A 21,685-nucleotide genomic window follows, 5' to 3' on the forward strand; every position below is an offset into this window, starting at 1 on the left:
TGTTTCCACCAGTTTGGTATTAAGCTCAACTGACATCTATTAAACTTTTCCAGGGTACGAATAACATATTCTGTATCTGTATCTTAAAAATTGTTATTTAAAATGCAATCAATAGCAAAAATGATAAAGGACTAGCGGGACAGTAATTTTCTCATTAGAGGTGAGAGAAAAAAAGCTTGTTTAATGAATTTAAATTGATTTAAATCACAATTTTTAAACTCTAGAGATCATTATAACAGGTAATACATTACTTCATTAGGGTAGCATCTTCTCTAGAACAAACACCTCCAACAGAGCAGAGCTCCACTCCTAACAACACAGCAGGACATTGGCTTGAGTTCTGACCCAGAGGAGGGAATCAGAACCCCTTCATTCTCTCCATGTGGTGTTCCCTGGAGGTCTAGCTGCCCAGGTCTGACCTTGCTTCTGTCCAGCTCCCAGCCCAGCACGCAGTGGCTGTCCTGTAGCATACGGTGCTGTCGGTGTTGTCATCACGGCCAGCTGGAAATGGAATCCATTCTGCTCCCCTGTGCACCATTGATGCCAGCCCCCCCCCAGCCCCAACCCACAAAGAGGCATTTAAATAAAGTGACTCTGGGCTAATGAGAAGTCTAATGGCTGTCAGCAGACAGGAAACATGAGGCTCTCAAGTAATGAGGTGTGCACAAGCTGTCTGTATTGAGATTGTCTTTTAAAATGACATTGTGGAAGGGGGGGGGGGGAGTTCCCTAACTTAGTTTAGATATTGATTACAGATTGTCCCTTTATATACTATATATATCCGAGAGTCGTGCATTTTTCAGATAGAATGCACAACCTATGAGTAACGTATAGTCTGTGTGTAACGGTCACATGGGGCCCAATTATCTTCGTAGATTATGATGAATAAATCTCTGGTAATGTAGCTTGGGAAATAAAAAATATAAATTACTTTGTTGTTTGTTTTGTTTGCATATTTAATTAAGCAACTTCACTGAACATAACAGAACATTAGATTCAAATTGAAATCAAAGCAGATTTTATGATTTTCAGATTGATAAAAATCATCTCTTGTGTAATACTCTCCTCTTCATCTTGGTTTTGTAATACCAGCAGGTGTATCCAGGACACACGTCACTGTCTATAGAAACACTTTCAGTTTAACCAATTTCAAACATCCTACCTCAGTCACAGTGCTAGGGTCTATTCAAATGTACAGAAATATTTCAATTTGAACCACCCCATCTCTGTCATGAGTTCCCAGAATTCCCCTGGCAGTTTGTTGCTCTTGGGTAGGGATGGAGGTCATCTCTCTTGCCAAATGTGCCAGCAATCTAAAAAATCTTTAACCCTAACCCTAACCCTAACCCTGAGAACTACTCATACAATTGAGATGCAGCTTAGTATGTGCATTCTTTACACAAGTTATTGAGTGCATCACAAGGTTAACTGATTGGTCAGGCTATCAAATGTCTTTAAACCGTGTGTATGGAGTGATATGCTTTTTTGCTTAATGTGGAAAAAAAAAAAAATTATATATATATATATATATATATATATAGAACCAAACACACCGGAAAATGAGATGTCATGTGACACTTTGCCAAGATCGTTAGGGCCAAAGCCAAGGATTTGCTTGGCTAACGAAAGAGAAGTTTGTTAGAAAGCAGCAGCCCAGAGGTGATTAAAAACCTATTGCTACGATGGCTCTCTCAGGTAATGTGCAAGTTACTGACTCAAAGCCTGTTTGAAATCTGGAGCAGAGTACACTAAACAAATCCCTATTATTAGATGAATATAGTTTGCAGCTTTACAGCAGGCACACAGGCAAATGGATGCCACTTAGTTGTATTGGCTCATTTAATTCTAGCAAGCGCTCAAAAGCAAAGCAACACATCCGACATTCTTTTTAGTCTGTACTTCACTACGACAGCAACCTTCATTATGTTTTCTCTATAAAAGGCCAAACTGACTGATCTGAGGAGAACCCCAGTGTCTAAGACAAGTTGCTGGAATTTATTAGTACAGTTGTGGAAGAATATTAGAGAAAACAGAAAATTCTGACATTCAGTGCTGGGTCAATTGTGTGAGATTGTGCCATTTTCTATGTGTTCCAAGCCAAATTCAAACCCAGGCCTCTTGAGGTGAAAACTGTGAGAGGGTTGTAAATGAATCTTCTGCCCCACATAGCCACCTACCCCACTACCCAGAAGCAGGATCTGATAACTGTAGCCTTGCCCATAATAAACAGCGCATAACCGTCACTCTCTTTCAAATTCTAGGAACGTGTGCATAGCCGTGCATACCAGATGTATTTTTTTTGTGATACTTTTTTAATAGGATCAGTTAGGATCATGTATAAATTAAAAAAAACTGTATAAAAATATAAAAAATGTTATGTGTTTCATACGGATAGCGCATTGTATATGCTATTCACTGGATAAGCATTCTTCGCACTGTAAGTGTTAGTGAGGGTTAGGGTTAAGGTTGGGGTTAGGGATGGGGTTAGGGATGGGGTTTGGGATGGGGTAAGGGTTAGGGTTAAGGTTTGCTGGCACATTTGGCACAAGAGCTGACATCCATCCTCACCCAGACCCTAGCACCTTAGCTGAGGTCTAGGTTGCTCAGTTATTAGACACAGGTGTGAAAATAAATGGGGTGTGCGTGATGCGCAGGGTGCATTGTCTGACAATGATGGTACTCAATGACCACCCTGCAAACTTGCACTAACAGTTAACAGTAACTTGCACTAACAGTAACAAAACCACTGCTAATAGTATTAATACCACTGAAGATAATATTGTCATAACATGAGGAACTTGCCTTGGTTGATTAATTTCATATCTAATACTTTCATTCCAAGCCTCATTATGTTCTGCAAATTGCCATATTACACAATGTGACTACATGTTTTAATGGGACTGTATTTGAGTCTACAATGACAAGCAGAAAACCCATTCTGTCTGAAGAGTAACCCTCTCATTCCCACAGCTCTCCTGCGGGAGACAAGAGACGAAACAGTAGGAACTTTATAGAAGCTCAGAATAGTTTAGCCACTCACTCCCATAGTTCTGGCTGGACCAGTTAGCTTCTTGAATCAATCCTACAGTACTGCAAAAGGTAAAGGTAGTTTCTTACTGAGCTGTCAAGTCAAGCCACTGTATAGTCAGTGTAAAACTTCTTGTGTGGGACTTGTGTGGTTTTCTTTTTGACTGTTTTTGTGAAAGTCTGATTTATGTAAAGTACTATGCTGGTATCATAGGCACTGTCCTGCATGTAACTATACTGTGCTAGGGCTACCATAGTCTTTTCCTTTATTCATTTGGCAGCTTCTGCAATTGTTGAAATAAACCCTATCAGCAGATTCAGCACCCCTTTTACAAGGCTCTGCCCCCAAGCTGCAGTGCAATGCATGGAGCAATGCATGTGATTAGCTGAACAGACTTTGGAAATCCAATCCACAGATTGTGGCTTGAGGCTAATTGGTTTTACCTTAAACTCTGCTTGCAGATTACTGGCGTCCCTGCTGTTTTATCAAAACCATATTCTCTGGATCGTTTCCTTCAATAAGCCCAGGACTCCGACAACTATCTTGTACATCCATTCTGTATTCATTTAAAACATTTTCTTCATTTCCAATTGCTCATCTCATTAATGTGCCCCATCAATCGCATTCCAGACGCAAACAGAAAATAGATTTCTGAACGTACGTTAAGGGGAAGAGTAATTTCTTTGCATCTGCATGTAATTGAATTTTAATTCTTGTGGACTGCTACTCAAATGTACCGGATACTGCTGTTGTATTAACATGTCATTACACTCTCATTTGTTTAGATCCTGTGTGTCAATCTATGAGGCAGCTCCGTTAACGACCAGAATAGTAACAAACTGTTTAACTGTTTAAATAAATACCAGAGCTGTGCATTCACAAAGAATCAATATTGGCGATATTGGGCCATATTCACAAAGCTTCCTCTCTGGAGTCATTTAAAGTTTAATATTAACAAAACCATGCTAGGCTTTTGGGAAATGCTTACATTGATGTTACATACATAAATATTTAATTGTTATGTAATTACCCAGAGTTTGATGTTAACAAAAAGTCAATATACATATGCAATTGGGAAATAAATTAAATATCAGTATTCTTTTCAAAACTTAATAACCAATGTTTTACAAAGCTGTCTTTTTATTGAAGCAGGAAACTACCAATATACTGTAAGCCTTAATAAACACAAACATATAGAATATAATACTGAACATACATATGGAATACGAACACAAGTTTGTAATAACAGTCTAATGGTGGATAAACACAAGCATGTGTATATTTTGACTGTTTAGTTAACATGTAACTGAGCTTCAATAGATAGACTATTGCATATCAGTTCAATAAAATGTTGCTGTATATTTTTGGTCTCTTAACAAGTCTAGAAAAGCTTCATGCACATGGAATGTGTTTAATCCATCACACTACAATGTGAAATGGACCCTTTGTCTTAATATATTCATGTATTATATATCTGTAATGTAACCAGTCAAACATTTAATAACTAGCCAAATGCTTTTTTGTAATGCACACAGAGAGTGATGGCATGTTTTACTGCTCATGAGTGAGTGTGAATGAGCTGGAGAGCTGAGAATGGTTTGGACTCATGCTCATTAATAAGGAGCAGAGTTTAATGACAGGCTGGTGAGCTGAGATTGGAGATTTTAGACTCGTGATCATTATTAAGGTACAGCCGTGACAGGCCTGACCAAAACAGAGCTTTTAAAAGAAACATTGTTGGTGGAAAACTATGCATATAAATTTGAAAGTAGAATCTCACACCACTCTGAAGTGTGATATTGAGTTTCTGATGTATTTGTCAGAGCCCATCACAGCACACTGTTAGCTATCTGTGCACTGCACATTACATTAGAGTCTTTAGTTCTAAATGATAGTTGTCGGAGTCCTGGGCTTATTGAAGGAAATGATCCAGAGAATATGGTTTTGATAAAACAGCAGGGACGCCAGTAATCTGCAAGCAGAGTTTAAGGTAAAACCAATTAGCTTCAAGCCACAATCTGTGGATTGGATTTCCAAAGTCTGTTCAGCTAATCACATGCATTGCTCCATGCATTGCACTGCAGCTTGGGGGCAGAGCCTTGTAAAAGGGGTGCTGAATCCGCTGATAGGGTTTATTTCAACAATTGCAGAAGCTGGGTTTCTCTGCTGTATCCCACTCAGATAAAAAAAAACAGTGTACACCAGTGGTCTCCAACCCTGGTCCTGGAGAGCCCCTATCCTGCAGGTTTTAAGTGTCTTTACATCATCAGTGGTTAATCTGGAACACCTGTTAATCTTGACTAATTAAGCCAATAGCTAGTGCAATTAAGTAACTGAGAGATTGGTTGAAATGAAAACCAGCAGACCCAGTAGCTCTCCAGGACTGTACACTGTTATTAGACTTGCTTTTAAATCTCACAGTTTAAACGTGGTGAAAGTGCATTACACTGGAACAAATAATTACTGACTTGAGTACTTTTGCCCCTTTGGTCCCACATCGCTTGTCGATTGTTTTCTGAAATCTTGGAATTCCTATTTTTCAGAATAATAAATAAATCAATCAATCAGGTCTGTGATAAATCAGTGGCTATGAAAATAAGCTGTATTTGTATGCATACACAGTATTGCAGTTCATATTGAGCAAGGCTTTAAAAAACATCAGGACTTTGGTAAAGCCTGGGAACCAGTTTGTCTATCAGGTTTGTCTAAAGGGCGGATTTCATCAAAGACCTGTTATTTACCATTCTCTAGTGGAGTTCAATCAAATTCCCAGGCATAGGAGGACTAATTACCTTTCCATGATGCTTGCTAATCATTCTTAATTGTTCTTATCGCAATTACTCAATTATCGTGACTATGAATTCTAGTTGTCTGGCATAGACATATGCAATGTAGGTCGACCAGCAAAGTATGTTTAGATTCCTTGAGCTCCAACCCTCATCTAGTGCAAAGCTGTGTATTACTAGCAAACTAGAAAAAGCTACAAAGCTGCAGACCACTAGCTGGAACTGGTTCTGGTTTCTTGGTCCATGGGAGCACAGACCAAACAGAGCTGCCGACAGGTCCCCAGCCAATACCACCAACTCGGCACAGCCAGGATTTGAACCAGACTGCAAGACTTACCCTGCACTCCACATGACAGTGCCTTTACAAGGTGAGTCACAGGGAATTAACAATTTTTCTTAAAAGAAAACCAAAATGCATGTTTTCTTATATATAATGATGTGCCCGGAAAGCTTGTATTTGAGAGACTAGGTATATACATGTACTGTTTAACAAGATTGACTGTGAAAGTCAACTAAGGCATCAAAAAAGATCTCCCTGAGAACAGAGGGCAGTAAAAGGGTGTCTATCAGCGCCCTGGGGCTCCACACAGCAGACAGGGAGAAGAAGAAGACGATGCAGATAACTAATTAATATCAGTTTAATTAAGGCAGCGAGTGCACAGTATTTAACTGATGTGTTTCAGAGGTATTTCATTAGAAGGTTACTTCCAAGGCCATTATTTTGTGACAGTCTTTATGGTGAATAAGTAAACACATTTAATCAATGCATGGAAATTGAACATTTTCAATGGGGGTTGGGGTGGGATGGATAACAAGGTTCAGTGATAAATGATGATTAAAGGTTTATTACCCTGTATTTACAAACCACCATCCCATTCTCTGCTAATGAGAATCTGTAGAATTCAGATTAAAGCTCAGTGAGAAGGAACTGGGGCCAGCATTGGGACTATTGGAACGCAGGGTTATTATAACACAATGTTCCAATCTTGGTAAACCTATGAAAACACACAACCCTCCAACACATATTGTGTAACCCTAATCCTAGCCATAACCCTACTGCTAAATATTTATACTCTGTTCTCTCCACGCAGTCATCACCAGCTGAAAACCTGATTTTGAATTAAATAAATTCCAATCCTGTGGTTTCAAGACACCCCCCCCCCCCTCCAACTTTATACTTCCCCTTACAGATATAAATAAGCAAGCTCACATCCCTACAAAGCTGCCGGTACGACTTGATTAATTCAATAGAATGGGACCCACACATTTCTTGGATTGTTAAGATAAGGTGCCACATCAGTGCACAGGCTGTAAAAAAGAGAAGGGGTATTCCTTACCGTAAAACTGGAGAAAACAAAATAGGTTAGTACCTTTCAGCTGTGTAGCGCACTTTAGGAATACACTGGAAGAAATATGAGCAAGCACGGCGTGTTGGATTTTACAGGGGGTGTGACAGGCTGGCTCGCAGTGGTGAGGTGTGATGACGTCACGGACCAGGAAGTAACTGAAACCAAAACAGTGAATGGGCGGGTGAAGCTGAATGCAACTGCATTCAGCGTAATTTATTAAGTAAATAAACAGAAACAAAAGATTTAAACAAAACAACAAAACACAAAACAAAAAGACGCGATGGCCAAACAAATAGAAACAAGTATACTTTTTAAATATAGCAATTGTTTTGTTGTATTCTACGTGCTCTCTCTCCGCTCTCCCGTACTCTCAACACTCCACCCCCGCAGAACGGACAGCTGCAGGTTCTTATACTCTGGCCGAGGGGTTAGAGGGCCAGAGTCTGCACGCATTTGGTAAGGATGCATGACTGTCAGCTAGTTGAATAATCTGTAGCTGATCTGTCATGCATCCTCACAGGGTTTTTAAATATAAATAATAAGAAATACGCGGAGCTGTTATCCACGCCTGCAAACAGTAATACAAATAATAATAGGGGCGGGACACTCCGCCACAGGGGGTTATAACAATCCAGCACAGCAAGTCAGCAATGAGAGACATTTCACTGTGAAGGTCTGTACAGAAAACAATTAATTAAATGTAAAACTGGACACTGAAAGGGACTGTAACCCTTTCATCTCTATTTCAGATACCTGTTCACCTTGTTGCTTTGTAACCACTCAATCTAACGTGTGATGTCATTGATCTATACAATGTGTATTCCCCATTAGGTTGAGCACCTGGTTATTTCCCTCTCCTGGCATTAACTAGCTGCTTCTTCCAAGATGTATAAAGGAGTGACATGAACATACAGATTTATCACATGACACAAGAGCCGAGTTGGAGAGCACAGACTAGTAGTGGATTGGCTTTAGTATTCCAGAATTCATTTTTTTTTGTGTTTGTTTTTAGGTTTTTTGATTCACTGAGTGGAAATGTAATTTCACGGATTAATGGGCTATGAATGCAAACACAAAAAAAGCCCCGAGAAACTCCCAGACACAAAAACCCATCGCTGGAAGCTGCAATATATTCCGGTTCCAGACTCCAGTCTTGTCGGCCACCCACCGGATGCCTGCTTACCAGAGCTGACTGTCCACAAAGCTGATTAAATCTTAAATCTTTGATTACATTATGTGTCCCTTACCAGACTGTAATTACCCTGTAGCAGGGATGAAATTCTGCCGAGATTTATTTAATCTGCTTTTCATCCAACGCAGATGCATTCCATCCACTCACACAGTCCACTAGCGCAACATTTCTCAAATGCGCTTTCATTCAGCACAGTTCATGCCGCTTGCATTCCGGTTCCTCACACTGCTTCTGCTTCTGTTAGCTGCTATTGGCCACCATTAACGTCAGTATAATCGCTGCATGTTGATTGGCCGAGCTTTCATTCTGATCAGATTTTATTTTGGCATGAGTCACAAATCTCTGCCCATTTTGCTTTGTGTCAGTGCTCATCGTTGATCAACGAGAGAAGACTTTAGCAGTGCAACGTGAAAACAGCGGTATGGAGTAATTATCATTATTATGAAGTGTAACAGGGCGAGGTGCCCTGTACATTGATTTGTTTATTTATTTTAGATCGTGGTCTCCCCCTCCGCCCCTGTGCAGATTGTTTTGTGTTTGTTTATTTTTATGTCGGTGAAGCGCCGTATGTTTTGTTATTGTTTTGTTTAAATGACGGCGTAGCCGATTGTTTTGTTTAGTGTGGATGGGTAGCCCCATCCACAAAACAATTAATAAACCCGTGCAGATTGTGGCCGAGGGGTAATAGGATGATTACCAATTAGTTAAACCCCTCGGCCATGATATAAAAAGCCTGCAGCTCTCTGCACTCGAGATGGGGTGTTGTAGGAGCGGAGAGAGCGAGAGTGGAGAGAACTGAGAGAGACAAATGAGTTTAAAAAGATACAGGATCAGTGAAGGCTATAGCTCAGCCTGACCTGTGTTTTATTTATTTATTTTGTGTTCGAGATTTGTTTTGTTTAACCTTTTATTTTGCTCTGTGAGCACAGTGTGTTTTTGTTTAAATATTTATTTTACTTTTGTTATTAATAAAAACGGCAAACGGCACTTTAAACTGCAGTGCTTGCCTGGTGGTGTCAGTTTTCATTCCTGCTTCTGCCGTGACATCACCGACTCAGCCACCCTGTCACATGAAGTAATACTTATTTTCTTTAGTGTGGCAGAGAAACTATCTGAAATGTTCGAAGTTACATAGTTGATAAATATAAGCATAGTGATCAACGTTTGGTTTTGTTGTGATCCTAGTATTTTCTATTATGAGGACTGTAATAAACAAAAACCAAAACGGAGAGGTGTTTTTTCTTTGTACAATGCCCCCTTTTCTAAAACATTTTGAAGAGTTTATTTCAGTTAAATGTGAGTTTTCACTTGCGTGCACACTGAAAAAAAAAGGCAGAAGTAAACCACAGTAATGATATTACTTTATGAAAATGTGTCTTTTGTGCAGAAACCACAATACCAGGGATCAAATAAAATAAAAGTCTACTTTTATACTGTTTCTGCCTGAAAAATCTTTTTCTGGAATCGATCATGGTAATTAACCTACACAGAAACACAACAGAGAAAAACACAGAACATATTATTGTAAGATAAGTAATAAGTACAAAATAAAGAAAAGAAACATTTATTTAATATGTTCTTATCCAAGGTTATTATTGTAGCATGGCCATGTCCTGTTGTAGGTGTGTACCCAGGGTCTGGAAAGTATGGGGATGATTTCAGAGAATACTATGGAGATTAAAATGGCCAAGTACATCATTAGTAGTAGCAGTAGTGCCTGCTACATAATAAATTTGAGGGGTATTTTAGCCCCTATTATGCATTGTTTGACTCAGACCTTTTTGTATCATTTTTTCATAGCGCAGTTGTTTTTTTATACCATTTTTTATAACATCATCCTTTTTAGGATATCTTGAAACAAAACTCCCTCTCTACAGCAGTTACTGCATAATGTAATATTTCTTAATGCTTGTCATTTAAGGTTTAACTTAAGTGTTATATTACAGTACATGCTGAGTGATACAAGCAGATGGTACAAAGCTTTCAGTATTTTCAGCTTTTTTGTTTATGGTGAATTTATTATAATTGATCAGTTATCTTTTAAGGTTTACTTTGTATTTATAAATGTATCGTGTACCAATATGTATATATTTAAGTATTTATTCACTGGCACTCAAATTGTCTCAATTTTTAAAATGCTTACACCCGGCTGTGCGTATGAGTACCCACACTTTTTTGTTGAGAATTTCACCCCTGCGCTGTAGTAATATATGGTTGTGAACTACATGCTTAATTACATGAAATATCTTGCTGGTTACAAATGACAGTTTAATTACAATATAAACTGATGCACAATGAAAACACAACATCAATTGCATCAATAGTTTTACATCAATAGCTCATTGGGCTCGTACATAATGTTATTTACAAATTAAATAGTGAGCAGATAGTTTTGTTGATTGTTTGAGTAGTATTGTTCCTTGGGATAACAAAATACTGAGCTCAAGTCATGTGATTTCATAAAAACACCAGGTGCTCAGTGTTTGTTATTTGAGTTGAGTTAAAATTGCCAAACTGAGTTGATTAAGAATCTGTATAAATAGCCATTCGAAAAGACATGATTTTAATTAACGCAAGAACAGCAAAAGATACGACCATGCCCCGCTTGAGTAATGAAGATCGCCTGGTTGCTATCGGCATGATTGAAGGCGGCCTGTCTGTGAGAGAAATTGCCCGGAGAATGAGATGTTCTGCTTCAACAATCAGCAGACTAGTCCAGAGAAACCAGGAAACCGGCTCTGTTAGGGACAGGCCACATCCTCAAAGGGTCACCACACCTGCCCAGGACCATCTGACTTCAGTGGCTACAGCACGAGAAATTTCAGGAAGAAATAACCCGTGCATCAGCAGAATGACTGTAGTTTTTTCGTTCCTGCAAGCCAATCCAGAAGTGTGGATTTTCCAGCAGGACAATGCAAGAACACACAGTGCTAGGATTACAATTGTACAACTTCAATAAAACAATGTTGAGGTCTTGCCGTGGTCAGCTTTTTCTCCTGACCTGAGTCCAATAGAACATCTGTGGGACCAAATCGCTAATGCCATCCACACGAGACAACCGCGACCAGCCAACCATTGCCAGCTGGCTGCAGCTGCACCGGAAGACTGACGGAACATCCCACAGCAGTCTATCCAGAGGCTGATCTGGTCTATGCATCAACGCTGCCAGGATTGTGTTAATGCTCAGGGGGGTCATACCCGATACTAACTTTGTAATGTTTTCATTTTGACAGTGTGTCACGTTTCATACTGAAAACTTATCATGATTCTTTGATCTGTATTTTTGGTCACATTTTCTGTGATTTTGTTTGATATCTATGTTTAAAATTTACTTTAGTCCTGAGTGTTGTGTTTCTTTTGTGCATCAGTATAGTTAGAAACACTTATTGTGAAGCATAATCTTACTTTGTACTGCACACAAGCATACACAAGTACAGGTACTTTCTTCTATTTTAGACAGATACATTAATTAATATAACATATTATTGCATACCAACCTCTGTCACAGCCTGTGGATCTAAACTTTGATGCTTGACTGCACCAAACTGTTTTAATTTGATTTAAATCTAAATTTAAAATGTATACTCTGCAGGTGTTCCATGCGTTGGGTTGTGTTTGCCGTAATTGCATTGGCAAAACTTTGAATAATCTTATTATGCCAATAAAGCCATGAAATGAATTGGATTGAATCAGAACTGAGAGAGAGAGAGAGAGAGAGAGAGAGAGAGAGAGAGAGAGAGAGAGAGAGATTAACTCTGAGCTCAGTAAACATTGGGTCGAGATCATCTGATTCCTGGTAATCCGACCTCTCTCTATTAAGCTTAATGCTGTGGAACTGATCTGTTTACTGTTTGAATGTTATATTGCTTGCTTGGAGTTTAAGGACAGTTATGTTTTTTCAGACTTTGTAAAGGTAAGGGAGTAAAACTGACTGCTATGGACACAAATGGCTTCTGTCTGTCTCTCTGTCCACAACACAAGTTTAGCATCGGGATGCATTCAGTACCAGCACTAATGGTGTAGTGGAGATTGAGCCTGTCTGTCTATCTGTCTGTCTGTCAATCTGTCTGTCTGTCTGTCTGTCTGTCTGACTTTCAGTATGCACTGTGTAGTGGAGATTGAGCCTGTCTGTCTGTCTGTCTGTCTGTCTTTCAGTATGCATTGGGTAATGGAGTTGACAACACTACAGGGCTGATTCTCAAAATGAAATCAATCAGTCAGCCCGCTAATTAATGACATTGATCTCTCAGTTGGCTAACTAATTGTACTTTAGTTATATAAGCCCTCTCTCTCTCTAGAGCCCTCTTTCTGTAAAAAGATGGCTTAATATTCACAATCTAATCAAAGAGGGTGGCGTAGTTGGTACTACAGCTATTAATTATAAACTATTAAACTGCTGCTCACTGTACATTGTAATCATTTGAGCAGCGTGCCCCGTTACAAATAGATATTAGAAAATGGCAAATTTCCTTAATGATTACAAATACTGCAGCATGAGGTGCTTTACAAAAACATGGACATCAGCCTCCTGCTAGCTGTATGGTATAGTGATGGTACAGCTGCATTTAAACTTGAAATGATGGGCCAGCACAGGCTCTCAGGTGAGTGTACAATCAGTGAATGAAAGTTAAAAACAAAAAAAAAAAATTCTGTCTGCTGACACTATTAAGGAGGTGGGTTTTAAAGCCTGCATTAGCGCTTATTTAAAAGACATTATGCCCTTTTAAAAATACAGGAGAATGCACCACGGAAACTATCATTATGTATTAGTGCTTTTATAAAGTTACCAGCAAATGTTTCCTTGGACACAGTCACAAGGGGTGTGAAAGTTATTTCTTCCCCCTTGAAACAGTGCATTTGGTAAAGATTTTGCAATGGGAACATCTAATAAACTTATTACAATTCTGTATGTGTTTCAGATTAAAAAGTTACAGTATGTGCATGGCGATAATGCAGTAGTCTTATTTGTGCCATTTTCCAGAGATTCAAAAATCACAAATTGGGAATCTCTGCTCTCTGACCATAGGTGCACAGTTTTGTAGATGTTCAGCACACAAACAGCTTTAGCGGCTTATTGAGTAGATATTACTTTCCAGTATCCCTCGATTTGGTTGAGCAGTTTAGTATCAAATTGTACTTGATTACAGGACACTGGCGGTTCAAACTCAGTAATTGCTGTCAATCTGGCAGTTTGCAAATTCCTGAGATTGATTACCACTGCTTTATTTTCAGTTTTATAACAGAATTGAAATGTATTTTTTCCTCTGAATAAGGAGAGCAATCTCTGAGCCTTTTTTCTCCTCTGGGACCTGAGAATAAACTCGAAATGCAGGACGCTATTATCAGATATTCTCTGCTTTCAGATACAAACGCCACAGCAAATGCTTTAGGGAGAGAGAGAGAGAGAGAGAGAGAGAGAGAGAGAGAGAGAGAGAGAGAGAGACAGACAAACAGACAGAGAGCAAGAGAGAGCGAAAGAGAGAGAGAGAGAGAGATCAAGAGAGAGAGAGAGAGAGAGTAGAAAAAATCAATAACTTCATTGTTAGCCTTGTTCTGTCTAGACTGCCCATGAAAAGCCAAATCCATTTAGCTTTTTCAGCGCAATCTGATTTTCCCATATTTTTCCTCCATAAATTGTAAACACTTGGCACTGAAGTATAGAAAAAAATAACTCCTGAGTTTGATTTCCCAAGTCAAGCCTTCTAGATATATATATATATATATATATGTTTAGAACAAGGACATACATAAAGGTTACATTATTATGATATGATGTCGACAACACTGCAGAGCTGGTCCTTGAAAATTAATCTTATTGTAAAAATATATTTTTGGAAACCTTGCTTGTGTAAATGTACTCTACAGATCTATCTTTCTGTGAATAGATTGGCATTAATAAGCTATCTCCCAGCTCTATCTAACCAAAGACAGTGACGTAATAGGCACTACAATTATGAACCTGCAGTTAGCTGTAGATTGCAGTAGGGATCCCAGTAGATTCCTCTGTTAGGTATTAGAAAATGGCAGACTTTCTTATTGATTACAAAATAATTTGGATTTCAAATTACATTATTAAATGAGTGCATTCAAACTGCAGCATGGCTGGATTATTGCTAATATTCAGCATCAAGCTACTACTGACTGAGCTGTATAATTACAGTACAAATGCTGTAAAACATTAAGGGGCAGCACTGAGCTGGGCGAGGCTGCTGAGTCAGTATTGGAATCTCACTTTCTCAGCTCCACCAGCTTAGAGTAAAGGGAGGCTGGTAATTGAGTATAAGAGCCTACTAGCACAGAGAAGAGGGAGGGTGTTCAGTGGTAATAACAGCCACCTCTTCCCACTAATTGATTGACGGAGGGGTTTAAAAATAAAATGGCATCAAGATGTTTGCCTAACACTGCAACAAATGCAGTGAATCCATTGTGAAGGCAGATCAACAAGTCCTTCACAAGCTATAAGAGCTGCAGGCTTCCATTGGAACAAACAAGCCTTCAATTATCTACACATCTATACAAGAAACATATTCAAACAGTGTGCACACGTGTGAAACACAGTGCATTTTACAAGGCGCATGAGTGTACCTTTTTAATGTAATTCATGAAGTAGTTAAACAAGTGTTTTAATGGAACGAGCATCTGGATAATATGCTGTCATTGTCCTCGAGTTTACATCAAGACCATATCATAAATTCTGTAAAACACTGTAAGTGCACTTGAAAATAGATTGGGTGAATAGGTTATGCCATTAAAGTAAAATGAGATTGTTTTAGGGAATTATACTGTAAATGTACTCCTTTTAAGTACCTTGGAGAACATATCTGTGGTTTATTTATGCCTCAAATACATGTCTTGTTTTACTGGCTAGTAATTTAGCTTGCTCTCCACTGGGAAATGCAAACACCAACAAATTTAACACTGAATAATTACTCATTAATTAATGTATTACTAAAATGTGCATGTTGCTGATTAGGCCATTCCAGATAGACACATACTAAATCTATCTATCTATCTATCTATCGGTGTCTCCCTGTCTCTCTCTCTGTCGGTCTGAGTACTGTAACCCCCTTTTTTCTTAATTTACTCTTTCCATGTTATCACTAATTAAATGTCTGCTAATTGCGCAATGTACTCTACCATGCAATACCATTTGACCTTCATCTGAAAAAAAATGATGCATCTAATTCTGGGTATCTTTAAAAACCATTTGAAACAGATATAACAAGGCAATGTGTTTTACGTACACATTGTTTTTTCTGTTAATATCTTTGTTCTCGTCAATATTATGAAAGCAGACATCCAGATCTTTCTGTTAAAAAACAGTAATGAGCTGTAGCTGGCTCCCCTGCTCAGAGCTTCCATATGCTGCAGCAGACTGGTGGTGAAGGTGCTCATGCCATCAGGGGCTGTGTGTGGATGTAATGTCCTCAAACTGAGGTGTTCATAGGGCAAGCCAGATCTGAACCCACACACATTATACTGTAACATGCACGCACACACACACACACACACACACACACACACACACATTCCTTGGAATCCACTGTGAGCGCTGAGATTAAAGTTAATGTATGTACTGTTTAAGCAGCTTGCGCAATCTCCATAACCAGAAAGCATGCTTTGTTGTCCAACTTGTTTATGTTTCTACCTGGATAGGCTAATTCGGTAATTAATTGATCTGATTTGGTTGCTTTTTTTTAGTCTGTACTGTACTGTAGAAGCACTTTAAAAGCCCAACAAAAGTTATACAAAAGTTATTAAATACAGTAAAAAAAAACAAAAAAAACTCCTTGCTTTTAAACTGTAAGGGGCATTTTGCCATTAAAGCAGCAGAGGTCGTAGACGCTGTGCAGAACCGAGCGATCACATGAAACCAAACGCCTCCTGGAGTGCTCTCGCTCAGTGTGGCTCTTCAGCACTATCCCGAACGCAAGAAACAAACGGCTGCCTATCCAGATGTTCTCTTATCCACCCCCGTAACTCCCCCTGCCCTGGAGAAGGGGGCCAGATAGGACAAACACAAAAGAAACAGCACTGTTCATTTCACACAGGCACCTTCACCATAACCCAACGAGACAGACGTTTAATGGCAGTAACCCGAAGCCTGCGGCAATGTCCCTGTGTCTCTCATGGCTCCTTACACTGAATACCAAGAAGCTGCTCGTCATTAAACTGATCCCACTCTCCTGTTCTGCCTTTTGATGGAGAGAAACAAAGTTAGGAGGGTCATTCAAAAGGATCTGGCAGTCCTGGAAGCACAAAAGCTTAGACTGAGCTTACAGATCAGACTTCAGTGTACAGAAGAACAGAAGATGTACTCAAACAGGCCCTATTTTAAAATGCAAATGAATGAATATCATGCTTTACTATACATCCTAAATGAATATCATGCTTTACTATACATCCCGTGCTGGTAAATTGAAGTCTGATGAAGGGCTGTGGCATTGGATTCAATTAGGAGTTAGTGTCGAAATCGTGGTGAACTGGGGAATGAGTTGAGGCCACTGGATTCATTTCACTGGAGAGTCGGATTCAAACCCAGGCTGAATTTAATAAGACTTGAAGAATTGAGTTGGAAATCCCATGTTGTATGTAATTACATTTACAACAACAGAACATCATGCATATCTAGGCGCTGGTTATAAGGGGAGCGCAGGGGGCTCCTTGGAGCTTAACTGCCGACCAGGGGGCTGCAGATCATTCGAATAACCTGGCAGCTCCGGCATTGTGCCTCTTCCCTGTTTAAAAGCACCTTGCTGTACAGGCACGCTCCACTCCGGCAGAATACCGATAATCCATTAGCCGAACATCAGTCATGACAAGTGCTTGTTCAATCCCATTTATCTTCCACCAGCCTTTCCCTCCTGCATTTGCTCGGCAGATAATTAACTTTGTGTGTGTGTGTGTGTGTGTGTGTGTGTGTATGTGTGTGTGTGAGCTATTTATTTAAAGTCTGTGTTAAGCAGCTTTTATATGAAAGAAGGGTCACATGTGCTGACAGGGTTAAAATCCAGCCCACAGCATAATGGACCAAAGCTTTTTCAATTAGTAATTGAAGATCTTTGAAAATAAACAGACAGCCCTATTGTGTGTGTGTGTGTGTGTGTGTGTGTGTGTGTGTGTGTGTGTGTGTGTGTGTGTGTGTTTCTATGCACTGTGTTATACTGTGGACTGTGGGCTCAATATTCACAGAGCACTAGAAAAATAATTCCAGTAAATCATACCTAATATAAATTACGAAATCCACACATTTTCCTATATATAAGACAGGAACATTATGTTAAACGTGTATGTTTTTTTTTTTAAATGTTATTTTTGTTGTAGCAATTACCAATCAAGTCTTGCATTTCAAATACAAGTCATATGAGTCATCATGCGTTCAGTCGATCAGAAATGTTATTAAAAGACAAGAGGGATTACATATGTATTCTGCTCTTGTTTTAAAAATGTAAACCCAATTAATAATAATAAAGCGTTTTGCACTTTGGGTGCTTCAGTTTGTTATCCACCAAAGTGCTCATGAGAAGAAGCTCATTCAATAGATTATTTATTAAAGCTTAGACTAGACAACATTACTACATTATACATTTTTTTCAAACTACATTCTTTGGCCTTTGGCCTCGCCTTTCAAAGTACCCATAAATGACCTTGCAGATAAGTGGAGAGGCTGACCATAGGGAAGCCATGGGTAGGGGGGCAGGATAGCTGTGTTAGACAAAAAGTACGTGGAGGCTGGGGAGATGGAGACGATCTCTGCTGCACAACAGGGACGTAGTGGATTGAGGTAAGATTTAAATCCCTTTCTTGCTGATCATTGAATGTATCGTTTATCGAATGATGAATAAGATCATAGCTATTTGACTGAAACGATTATTATACTTAGTGTTTATGTGATTTGATCTAAGGTTAAAAGTGAGTTTCCTGACTGAACCACCACTTTGGTTAATGGACAGTACCAACCGTACATTAACCTATAGTAGAAATATTGTAATCTCAGAAGCTAAGCTATATCTTGGATCGTGCCACCGATGTGAGGGTCAGGCCTTGCCAGTACTGGTTTGTGATCTACTCAGATTGCTGACTTTAAGTACTTGCTGAATTACCCTCTTAAAATGTCCAGTGAAAAGCACATACAATTAAAACAATACCAATGGAACAACATTCTTCAAGCAGCTTTTATTTGAATGCTAGACCAACAAGCACTACATTCTGAACAAATTTTAAAATAAATGCATTTGCTGGAGGGGAAAATGTTCCGTTGATTAGGAACAGCATATGCATTAAGTGTAGTCTCCAAAAACCACAATTGATCTGTTTTGTTATCAATGTGCTCCCGTGTTTTGTGTAAAGTATGAGTGAAGTTTAATTTATATAGCCCACCGCTCCTGGGCAAGATGCTTCCTGTAAAACTTAATCAATAACTAAAACTTTTCTCAGCTCTTATTACAGAAGAAGTATATATATAGTATTTAGTGACAGGTAGTCAAACAATTACCATCACCTGTATTTTACCATCATTAGTATCTCACACTGCCATTAACTTTTCACAAAGTTTTAGAAAGATTATTTAACTGCAATATGATGCAACTGTGCTATACTGGCATTAGCAACAGTCTAGAAACGTTTCATGAATTGCAATCTTTATTAAATTAATCAAAAGATTCTTTAAATAATTCCTATGTTTTACTCATTTCAGATATCTGCAATGCACAGCATACCCAGATGTCGTATATACTTATGGTAGGTTCTGTGAGTTAAAATTGTATATTGGGGAAGCTAACAAGAAAAAAACCTCCTTTGTCCTTTTGTTCATGAAACCGAAAACTTTTCATTTGAAATTGCCAGAGCTACCTTCAGCCAGAGAGCCCTCAGGTACTGACATTCAGAAAACTGAACATTCAATGTTTTGGGGTCCAATATAGCAAATAACAAGTTCACTGCCAAATTTCACTTTTCTTTTAACAAACCTGGTCTCAAGACTGAGGAGGTTAAAACATGGCAAAAAATTGTAAACTTCACAAAACACTTTAAAGGAAATGCGAGGGGGAGCTCAGAGAGTATAACTACAGTGGAAAGGAGGGTTCTCTAATACATTGTCAGTCTTTTCCCCATCCCCGGGCCTCCCCCTCACAGTTGTTGTAGATGCCTCAAGGCTGCCCTGGCAGTGCCCCATGCCCACAGGCTTGGGGTGGGATGTCTGAGTGCTGGAGACAGAGGGTTCCCCGGGACAGCCAGGAAAGTGCATCTCGCTGACTCGTGGTTTTGTCAGAGGATCTTATCACCCTTTTACAACTCAAACACAATGTCAGACCATTTCTGGGAAATACAGATAAAAACACACACACACTGAGATCGTTTTTCAACCTCGTGTCTGGGCTTAGTGCTTACTGACAAATAGACTAAAAAATAAGTACCCTTAGCCCTATAGAAGCCATGCTTGTTTGCAGTCTCATTAATATTCTGTATTACTTGTTTATTAAATCAGGACTCCTCTCAAGTTTTAAATTCAAATGTATTTATTCAACCAGGATAGAACCCTTGAGATATACATCTCATTACAAGGGGGTCCTGGCAGGAGAAGGCTACAAGAAATAACAATATAAAAATCAATGGCAAAAAGAGACAAATCATTGAAACAGGACAAAGACAGTTAAGTCAATCATAAAAACAGTAATACAAAATAAAAGCACAAAAAGTCAAACAATTCCAGTTTACATGACCCTGGTCATAGTGAGTATCTACAGGATTTGCAACCAGGGTCAGATTTATATTAAATATTTACAAAGGTATTGTGAAGAAGCTGTTTTTATGTTTGAAGGCAATTAATTCCAAAGATGAGATGCCTGATGTACAAAGGCCCGTTGGCCCATATTAGACCTCAATGTAGGAATTTTCATAGACACACATACAATAGCATACACAATCCACTCTGAGACACATGATTATTGGATTCATTCAAGATTCCATAGACCAGCAAAATATACAAACACAACAAACACTGTCCATGGCTGGAGAGGAAGTTTATGATACATTTGACTACCTATACTGCACTGTAGGCTTGAACTAATCTTTTTGTCTATGCTAACTAAAGTTGACTGCAGAAACCTCCAATCGTTTATTTTCTTCTGTTTTTTTTTCCCTTGGACATCATCCTCTATCTCCTCCTGACAAGAACACGGAGCACAACGTGGAATGTTGCAGTAAAACATCCATAACATCCTGCTACATTAGGGAAACATAATCCTTTTATGTTGTACCAGTGTTCCCTTCACTGCTCTAATGACCCTCCTGGGGTATGAGTTTCTAGCAAAAGAAAAACCATTAGTTAAAAACTAAACAAATAAAGAACTAATTCCAGGAGTGTGTGCGTGTGTGTGTGTGTGTGTGTGTGTTTGCTTAGCGATAACCTTGCAGCAACCTAGCAATGTGTGGGTGTGTATGAGTCTAGCTGTTGGTCTGTGTGTGTGCGTGCGTGCGTGCATGTGTGTGTGTGGTGCGTGCATGTGTGTGTGTGCATGCGTGCGTGCATGTGTGTGTGTTTGTGTTGGTTATTGTGTGTGCCGGGTGTGTGTTTTCTTGCATTGTGTACGCTACTGTGTGTGTGTCTACCTGCTTGGTTTCTGTGTGTCTGTGTTGATTGAGGTATCAATTCAGTTCTCCCAATCTAATGCACTGACACCAGAATTAATGGTGCCCTTGATATGGAATATGCAGAAATATCCGTCAGATGGATATATAGACCTGAGCTGAATTGAGATAAAATACAGGGGCTTTTAAATCATGGACAGCCTAGATGGCTCTGCTGTATTGTGCATTTATTCAATTCAGTGCTGTGGATTTATTTGTAAAGTTGATAAGCAGGTGGCGAGCTGTGAGGGGTAGAAGAGAGGTAACTGGTAAGTGTTAATGACCAACAAATACGTAGCCAGAAATTAACTGAAAGAATGAAACACGAGACAAGCTAACAGCACAATTCCAATAGTTTTGTGTGGGTGGCTCTATGCTAGCCCGGGCTCCTCAAATACAGTTCATGTTAGAAAATACAAACAGTATGAGTGCTTGTTGGTACCACCGGAGTGCTGGCTAATTTTTTTCTATTGTTCATGCAGGAAGAGATCAGTGAAATAGAAAAAAAAGCATGGAGGAAAACAAGCATTGTATCAATAAAGATATTTGACAGGAGGCCCTGTGTTTCAGTGAGCTGATGTTTCAAATAGCCATTGCTGGGGGGTTTTGAGCTTCCTTTGTAGTGATTTCAGCACCACAACAGCTGGACAGCTCCTATTCCTCTGGGGGAAGTCAGCTTACAGTTCAGGCTGCGAAAAGATTG

Source organism: Acipenser ruthenus, chromosome 19, assembly GCF_902713425.1.
Source record: "Acipenser ruthenus chromosome 19, fAciRut3.2 maternal haplotype, whole genome shotgun sequence".
NCBI lineage: Eukaryota > Metazoa > Chordata > Actinopteri > Acipenseriformes > Acipenseridae > Acipenser > Acipenser ruthenus.